General features: G+C 43.2%; 1 long non-coding RNA gene across 1 annotated transcript; it reads left to right on the top strand.

Annotated features, from left to right (window-relative positions):
* Positions 1 to 2,475: 2,475 nt before the first annotated feature.
* LOC308467062 lies at positions 2,476 to 8,120 on the top strand. Its single transcript, XR_013981127.1, has 3 exons — positions 2,476 to 2,586; positions 5,531 to 5,598; positions 6,644 to 8,120. It is a non-coding gene; the product is annotated as an uncharacterized lncRNA (long non-coding RNA).
* The last annotated feature ends 1,672 nt before the right edge of the window (positions 8,121 to 9,792 follow it).

Below are 9,792 nucleotides of genomic sequence, written 5' to 3'. Positions count from 1 at the left end.
GTACCTCGGGTTACATATGCTTCAGGTTACATACGCTTCAGGTTACAGACTCCGCTAACCCAGAAATACCTCGGGTTAAGAACTTTGCTTCAGGATGAGAACAGAAATTTTGTGGCAGCAGCGTGGCGGCAGCGGGAGGCCCCATTAGCTAAAGTGGTACCTTAGGTTAAGAACAGTTTCAGGTTAAGAACGGACCTCCGGAATGAATTACCGTATTTTTCGCTCCATAGGACGCACTTTTTCCCCTCCAAAAATGAAGGGGAAATGTGTGTGCGTCCTATGGAGCGAATGCAGGCTTTCGCTGAAGCCTGGAGAGCGAAAGGCATCGGTGCGCACCAACCCCTCTCGCTCTCCAGGCTTCAGGAAGCTATCCGCAAGCCTTGCAAGCCCGGTGGGAGTTCCCGCGGGCTCACAAGGCTTGCAGGCAGCAGCCTGCAGCCCCGGCGAGTGTCCGCAAGCCTTGCGCGCCCGGCAGGAGGTCCCGCCGAGCGCGCGAGGCTTGGGGCCGCAGCCTGTTGCCCGAAGCACGGGGAGCCCTCCGGAGGGCTCACCGTGCTTCGGGCGAGTGTCTGCAAGCCTTGCGCGCCCGGCAGGAGGTCCCGCCGAGCGCGCGAGGCTTGGGGCTGCAGCCTGTCGCCCGAAGCACGGGGAGCCCTCCGGAGGGCTCCCCGTGCTTCGGGCGAGTGTCTGCAAGCCTTGCGCGCCCGGCAGGAGGTCCCGCCGAGCGCGCGAGGCTTGGGGCTGCAGCCTGTCGCCCGAAGCACGGGGAGCCCTCCGGAGGGCTCCCCGTGCTTCGGGCGAGTGTCTGCAAGCCTTGCGCGCCCGGCAGGAGGTCCCGCCGAGCGCGCGAGGCTTGGGGCTGCAGCCTGTCGCCCGAAGCACGGGGAGCCCTCCGGAGGGCTCCCCGTGCTTCGGGCGAGTGTCTGCAAGCCTTGCGCGCCCGGCAGGAGGTCCCGCCGAGCGCGCGAGGCTTGGGGCTGCAGCCTGTCGCCCGAAGCACGGGGAGCCCTCCGGAGGGCTCCCCGTGCTTCGGGCGAGTGTCTGCAAGCCTTGCGCGCCCGGCAGGAGGTCCCGCCGAGCGCGCAAGGCTTGGGGCTGCAGCTTGTCGCCCGAAGCACGGGGAGCCCTCCGGAGGGCTCACCGTGCTTCGGGCGAGTGTCTGCAAGCCTTGCGCGCCCGGCAGGAGGTCCCGCCGAGCGCGCGAGGCTTGGGGCGGTAGCCTGCAGCCCGAAGCACGCGAGGCTTGGGGCGGCAGCCGCAGGGGGGGGGAATAATCTTTTTATTCATTTCCCCCCCCCAAAAAACGAGGTGCGTCCTATGGGCCGGTGCGTCCTATAGAACGAAAAATACGGTAAGTACTTAACCTGAGGTACCACTGTAACAGGATGGAATATAATAGAACATCAGAAATAAAGCATGAAACATACAGAATAATTAAACCACCAGCGAAACAATTGCGACCTTATAGCACACTGTTAACAAAGCTAAAACTAAAAAAATAAGCTAAGCATCACGAAGCAAAAGGCTGATCACACGATTCACAAGTTAATACAGCAGCTTGATAAAGGGTGGCTTATAAATCATCATGGCCATCATCTAGAAAACAACATTATCAAAATAGCCACCCAAAGATAAACTAAGCGCTGCTAAGATTGTAAAAATGATCTCCACACCCCCATGACACATACCAGTAATCTTTCACTCTGTTCAGTTTATTAACATACACAGAATGTCATTAGGGAAGAGCATTGCATCTAGAGGTCAAAAGTTGCCTAACTTCTCCCATGGTTTAAAAGCTAACAAAATTATGATGGTCCGTAAAAGTTATTATAGTCCACAAGGACGTATGCCTTTATAAATGTGCTAATCTTTTTGCAGATCTGGCATCCCACTAATGATTCTGGTCTCCATCATCCCTGACCACTGGCTTTGCTGGCTGGAGCTGTCGAGACTCTGACAAGTTCTGGAGTGCTCTGTGTTGACTACCCCTCTTCATTGTGTGTGTGTCTCAATATATATATATACGGTATATTAAAAATACAAACATTTCCACAACAATCTTCATAACAAATTGTTACATTCTTTCATTAATAGACTTCCCATCTCCACTTCCGCAGTGGTTTTACTCAAACCTTTTCTTCTGCATTATATCTTTTATCTATTACACAAATTTTCTCTATTACAATAGTAATAGTAATAGTATAGTATTTAAAAAAAAAAAATCCAAGAAAGGCCTCCATTCTTCTATGAAAAATTCATCATTTTGATGTCTTAATTTCGCTGTCAGATTTGCCATTTCTGCATAGTCCTTTACTTTCAAAAGCCTCCGTTGGAACCTGCTCTCCTTTCCATTTCTGCACATATAATAATATTCTGCTGCTGTTGTCATGTACATACCGGTAAATAGTTTAGTCATCTTCTTTGGAACCTCTGTCCCTATTATGCCTATCTATTTTTGTGTTTTCAGACTTGGACAGACAACACAACGTCAATTTCTTTGCCATTGTCAACATAAGGGGGTTTGGAGGGGGATCCAAGTTAGAAGAAAGGAGATTCCGACTGAACATCAGGAAAAACTTTCTGGCGGTAAGAGCTACCAAAGTAATATTCAATAGTACATTAGAATTTAATAGTACACAATAAAATAAAATATCAGCAAATAATAAACAGAGTTTTTTTAACAATTACAAATAAATAATTTCTAAACTATAATCAGTAAAAATAAAAGCACGTCACAGTGCATAAAATAACAATACAAATTGAAAAGGAAAGACACACAACTTATATAATTATTTTTTTAAAAAATATCCCTGAACTCCTCTCTTCCCAGCTCCTCCTCCTGTTCCTAAAGTCATGGTTTGAGAATGGCTCCTAGGCTGGGAGGCTGGACAGTGATTCTGATGACTTTTCAACACCAAAGGAAGACATTTTTAATTCTCCCAGGCATTTTAACTGTGGGGTTTTTATCTCTAGTGATGTTCTTTTATGCTGCTCTGCCACTTGCTGTTGTTGCTTGTTTTGTTTGTTTTTAAACTAGACTGCTTTTCGTTTTTAAAACCATCCCACAGCAGTTTATAACAGCAGGTTTACATACGGTAATCATGGCAAAACTTACCAAGACAATAAAACATCACCAAGACAGTGGTGTAAAACTCACATCAATAGCTGGGCAACAACTAGGCAAAAATACAAAATTCGGATAAACAATGGGAAAGACCCCTGTTGTTGCCTGCTATATGACTGTACGCATGGGGGGCATGTACCACAAAATACCGGTAAGTGCCACTGCGGAGAATTCTTTTTTTTTTTAATAAAAGATATTTATTAGAGTTTCCAATAAAAAGAACACATCAGTAAAAAAAATTAAAAAGAAAAAGAAAAATACACAGTTCAAAAGTACACAATACATAATCCAAAACAAAAAACAAAAAACAAAAAAGAAAACAGTTAAAAACAATACCACCTTTTCATTACCATTTTTAAATTAACTTATTTTCTGGACCTCCTCATACCTCCCTCTTTTGTATTCCAGTTCAATTTTGTTTGTCCAGCAATTTCTTTCCCTCTTTTTTAATCCCAATCCTTAATCTTAATATAGTATAACATTAAAATTTTTACCTCTTAAAAGCCAAATTTCCATTTCCTTTAACTTTTTTAATCCTAATCCTTAATCTTGATCTATATATAACTTTAAAGCCTGTATAGCTAGAAGCCACTTTATTTCAATCCATCATCACTCTAACATTCTTTAATTTTGCAATGTTTCTGTAGATAATCTTTAAATTTCTTCCAATCTTCCTCCACCAACTCTTCTCCCTGGTCACGGATTCTACCAGTCATTTCCGCCAGTTCCATATAGTCCATCAGTTTCATCTGCCATTCCTCCAGTGTGGGTAACTCTTGTGTCTTCCAATACTTTGCGATGAGTATTCTTGCTGCTGTTGTTGCGTACATAAAGAAAGTTCTATCCTTTTTTAACACCGATTGGCCGACTATGCCCAGGAGAAAGGCCTCTGGTTTCTTCAAGAAGGTATATTTAAATACCTTTTTTAGTTCATTATATATCATTTCCCAGAAAGCCTTAATCTTTGGGCACGTCCACCAAAGGTGAAAAAATGTACCTTCAGTTTCTTTACATTTCCAACATTTATTATCGGGCAAATGGTAGATTTTTGCAAGCTTGACTAGGGTTATGTACCACCTATATATCATTTTCATAATATTCTCTCTTAAGGCATTACATGCCGTAAATTTCATACCTGTGGTCCATAACTGCTCCCAGTCAGCGAACATAATGTTGTGTCCAACGTCTTGTGCCCATTTAATCATAACAGATTTCACCGTTTCATCCTGAGTGTTCCATTTCAACAGCAAGTTATACATCTTTGACAAATTCTTAGTTTTGGGTTCTAACAGTTCAGTTTCTAATTTTGATTTTTCCACCTGGAAGCCAATTTTCTTGTCCAAATTAAATACCTCCATTATCTGAAAATAATGAAGCCAGTCTCGCACTTTGTTTTTTAATTTTTCAAAACTCTGCAATTTCAGTCTATCTCCATCTTGTTCCAAAATTTCCCAATATTTCGGCCATTTGACCTCCATATTGAGTTTTTTCAAGGCTTTCGCTTCCATTGGTGACAGCCACCTTGGAGTTTTATTTTCTAATAAATCCTTGTATCTTATCCAAACATTAAACAATGCTTTCCTGACAATGTGATTTTTAAATGCTTTATGTGCTTTGACCTTATCATACCACAAATATGCATGCCATCCAAATACATTGTTAAAACCTTCTAGATCCAAAATATCAGTGTTTTCAAGAAGCAGCCATTCTTTCAGCCAGCAAAAAGCTGCTGATTCATAATAAAGTTTAAGGTCTGGCAGGGCAAATCCACCTCTTTCCTTTGCATCCGTTAGTATTTTAAATTTTATTCTGGGCTTCTTGCCCTGCCAGACAAATCTAGAAATATCTTTCTGCCACCTCTTGAAACAATCCATTTTGTCCACAATTTGCAAAGTTTGAAACAAAAACAACATTCTAGGCAATACATTCATTTTTATCGCAGCAATACGGCCCAGCAGTGAAAGCTTCAAATTTGACCAAATTTCTAAATCTTTTTTCACTTCAGCCCAACATTTTTCATAGTTATCTTTAAATAAATTCCCATTTTTTGCTGTCATGTTGATCCCCAGGTATTTAACTTTCTTAACCACTGTTAAACCTGTCACGTTCTGAAACCTCACTGCGGAGAATTCTTCACCGGTGCAATTTCACAGGTTGTGGCAACAAGCACCCTCCAAAAATCAGCGTGATCTAACAGGTCTGCATGGGGAAGGCGTTCTTCTAGGTAAATGTGCCCTGAAGTTGTTTAGGGCTTTATATCTTGATAACAGCACCTTAAACCTGGCAAATTAGCAGCCCATTCTGCACAGGTGTTATGTGTGAATGGCCAGATGTCTCTCTTAGCAGCCTAGCTGAGTGTTCTGCACCAGTTTGCGGTTTTATTGCTGTTTTTATTTTTTAAATTAGGGATGCAAGACGGTGTTCCTGCAGCGCTCTGATGTTTAAATACCAACGGCGGCAGAAATGGTAAAATTGTAAGTCATAGAGGGCAAAATGTACAGTGGGATGTTAAAGTACATACAGAGGTTTGGGGGATGGGTTGGGAGAGTGATCGCGGACAGCCCTGTCCATTCCTTAATCCAGGATTAGGAATTGCAGCGCTCCAGATGTTGCAGAACTACACTTCCCATTGCACCTGGCTGTTGACGTCGCTGAAATTCTACTCAACATTGATCCAGAGTAGATTCCAATGTATAGTTAACAGAGTAAAAACTTAAACACATTGCAGGATCCCCCCAAAATAGACCAGAGGTAATTGTATTTCATCCAACAGAGCCATAGCTGTCACAGATTCGAAAATAAGGGATCAGCAGCCTCGAAAATAAGGGATCAGCAGCCAAAATAAGGGATTTTAGTCAACCAGCAGCCAAAGGAAGCCTCAAGCGGTGGTTCCCACAGCGCAGCAACCCCGCAAAGGGGATGCAGCAAGTAAAACCACAGTCACCTCTCCGCTGGGAAACGCTGAGCAAAGGCGAGTCCCCAGGCAACGTGGCTGATTTGATTGGCAGAAAACATGCAAGCTCCACCTCCCAGGTGGCCGGCAGGGAGGGAGGGAGGGAGAGGAGCTGCTACCTTTGAAACCCGGGAAATTTAAGGGACATCATCAGTAAGGGACAGCAGCGGGACACGGCGCTGGGATAAGGGACTTTCCCGCCAAATAAGGGACGGTTGACAGCTATGAACAGAGCTTTACTGCTACTGAGGGCAAATAATAATCACAAATCCAATACATTCAGGACTGGCACTGTCCATAAGAAATCCAGGTGCAGTAGACTTAACCTAAACTTACAATAACTTATAATAAGACCAGACCTTAACACTAAGCATACTATGTACAGAAAACCACACCAGAAGGAAAAGAGATAGAAACTGAAGCCCAGGCTCTTTCTGGCCCTACTTTCATAGTCAGCATGACCTTGACTGAGAGAGATAACAGAACCAGTTTAAACCAGTTGTACTCAGCTTCTCTGAAGGAATAACCCAAACATCATGAACCTTCTGCTTGTTTCTTTCACACAGAGAAGCTTCCAGAACCCTCTTGAATTAAGTAGAATAGGAAAGATCTCTACACATCAGATCAATACTTTCTGCACCAAGAAATGCAAACTGACAGTTGACCATACTGACTGGGACAATTTGGAGAGGAAACAATTGCTATGAGGCCGCAATTTCCTTTATCTCTACTCTTAATGATACTGGAGAGCCAAAGAAGCTTTTACTTCAGAGTTATAGGTCATGTTGTCACACTTTCGAGGGTGTAACCCTCACTTACTTACCTGGGAGTAAGCCCCATTGAATTCAATAGGAGTTCCTTCTGAGTAGATATGCTTCGGATCGCACTGTTAGAATCCTCTTACTGGTTTTACTACTGTTGCTGCCTATTTTTTTTTTAATCATTTTTGCTCTCATTGTTGTATTTCTGTTTTTATTATAAATCCATCCTAGGGAAGTTTATTTGAAAGGTGGGGGGTATAAATACCTAAAACAAACATACAGGCATATAGAATAAACCATGCACAGTTGTCAGCCAACCATGAAAAAAAGCCTTGTCTGTTTTTGTGGCTTGATGTCCAGAATTTGGCAGGCAAAACTTTTCATGGCGTGGAAATAAATCATTTAACGCCTACTCATTGAGAAATTTGCGGAGAGCTGTGCTCATCGTTCCTACAGATCAAGCCGCTGTTAAACACACAGCTGCCACAACTGGTTAAAATGTTGGCAGCCCTAACTTTGCATGGCCCGATAGCCAAATTTCCAGTTGTTGCACCAGTTCTTTTCCAACATGAGAGCATCAAAGCCTGTCTCGTGATCAGATTCCCATCCCGCTCTCCAAATGACTAAGAAGGCTCAGTGATATTGCCAGCTGGCTGAATAACCATGGTCTGGCCTGCTCCATCCTGTGTTATGCAGGAATCTTACCTGCTACTGTCTGCAAACCCAGCAGCTGTTGGGCGCAGGAACCAGGACCGCAAAAATAAACTTTAAGAAGAGGAGACTTACGGGACATAAAGTTGAATTTTTGGATACTGCCCTCCTTTTCCTTGATGAACTAATGTCAATACTCAGCCTCACCCCCCACCAAACTAAAATTCCAAAGATATTTTACCAATGGTAATTAAACAGATACAAAGACACTATCAGTTAATACGCTTCAAAGTTCTGTATTCCAGAAAGCACAGCACTACTTAACAGAGCAATCAAGTGCCGCTTCAGAAGGAAAAAACTCAAACTGGAATCAAGCTGCTACTGGTGAACTACAAAGTAAGCTGTTGTGTATTAATTGATTTTAGATACCTGCTTGTTGATTATGTGTAAAGCTTGATTATTTCGTTTGAGTGGGCAAGGCTGGGAGTTGGGGCAAGAGAAACGGAAGTCTTTCATTGCGGCGCTAATGATCTGCCGTACGATATTTTCTCAACTGTAGAGGCTCATTAATTTGTTTCTGGTAAGGAAATATTTTCTCCTTTTCGCTGCCGCGATAAAAATGTTTTGGTTGCGCACACTGTGCAACAGAGCTTTAAACGAACCACCGCCGTCCACTAATGTATGGATTACGTGGGTAGTTAGGTAGGAGAAAGCTGACACTGCAAGAGGAAGAGTTCAGAAGGAGAACAAAGTCAGGACCAGGCTGCCATCCAGATGTGCGATGGAGATTTCATGCAAGCGAATATCTAATATTTAACTTTGCTCTACATTATGATAAACCATTTAATCCCTTGGCTTGGTCTGCGCTGGACAAGGTCAGAATTTAAGTCTTGTCGTATCCTCTAGGTGTGTATATCTTATTCTTTCTGCCTGTCGCATGCCCCAGTGCTCTGCCTCTGTTCCTCTGCACTGCAGATGGAAGTTGTCACGGGGTCAAGGAGCATAGTCTGCACAAATGTAGCAGGAGAGGTGTTTTCCTAGCCTACCTGCACTCCGCTGCATCATTCCTACTCCAGGAGGGATGCTTTCTTTGGCACTTTTATTCCAAGAGGACCCTCTTATTTTTTGCAGCTTTATGGACACTAGCAAAACAACAACAAACCTATGGTTACGTGAAACATACTCAATAAAAATACAAGACGTAACCGGCTGCACTTTTGAATAAATAAGGTATACTAGTCATTGTATCAAATTGTAGATTTCAACGGAAGTCTTGTAAAGTTCAACGAAAAAGCAGAAGACCCAGTGGGTCAGTTTATTCACTAGTCAGTTCATACATATGGTCCATACATGTATGTGTCTATTCCACCTGTCTGTCCATAGAGTCCAATAATCCACATGAAGGGTTGTTACAGTTCCACAGAATCCTTTCACAGAGTCTAAGACAAGGATTTCCGGAATATTAGCCTTGTTTCGCCATCCTAGGCTTCATCAGTACAATGAATGGTATACCTTATTTATTCAAAAGTACAGCCAGTTACGTCTTGTGTGTTTATTGCTTTATGGACACAGCACACAGCTCAGCTCATCACTGTTGTTGTTGTTGTTAAATAAACAGGGCAAAACAACCTGTAATCTTCTATCCGTGCACATGCACGTTAAGTGTATAAATCTTAATTTTTTGATAAGTGCACATGCAAAGGACCTTAAAAATTGCAAAGATGTATAGAGGTTGTTGGGTGAAGTTGTTGCAGAGGTGTTCAGCAGCACTGGGACAATGTACAATGAGGTTCACAAGGGCATTCATTTCCAGTATGCCTTTAAGGACCAAAACTCCTCCATGAACTTTCTTAATCTTTTAAAGCTATCCAAGTGGCTGGCTATCACTCTTGTTACTGAACTACAACTCTCGGCATCCCTTGCCATTGACCATGTTTGCTGGGGATGATGGGAGATGTAGTCCTGGATAGCTCCGTTGGCTAGAGTGCGGGGCTGATAGTGCTAAGGTTGCTGGTTAGATCCCCATATGAGACAACTGCATATTTCTGCATTGCAGTGGGTTGGACTGGATGATCTCAGGGTCCCTTCCAACTCTACAATTCTATGAGATCCTATGAACATCTGGAGGCCCAAAGTTTCCCCACATCTGTCCTACAGCAACAAATTCCATGGTTTAATGCTGCTCAGTGTGAAGAAATAGTTTATTTTCTCTGTCCAGAATGTTCCATCATCCAGCTTCATTGTATTATGAGGGGGGGCAACTTTTCCCCATCCAATTTATTCACCCCATGCATCGTCTCATG

This window comes from Podarcis pityusensis (assembly GCF_964106645.2).
Source record: "Podarcis pityusensis genome assembly, chromosome: 17".
NCBI lineage: Eukaryota > Metazoa > Chordata > Lepidosauria > Squamata > Lacertidae > Podarcis > Podarcis pityusensis.
Note: the sequence above shows the minus strand (reverse complement) of the source record. Positions and strands in the feature narration are given on the sequence as shown.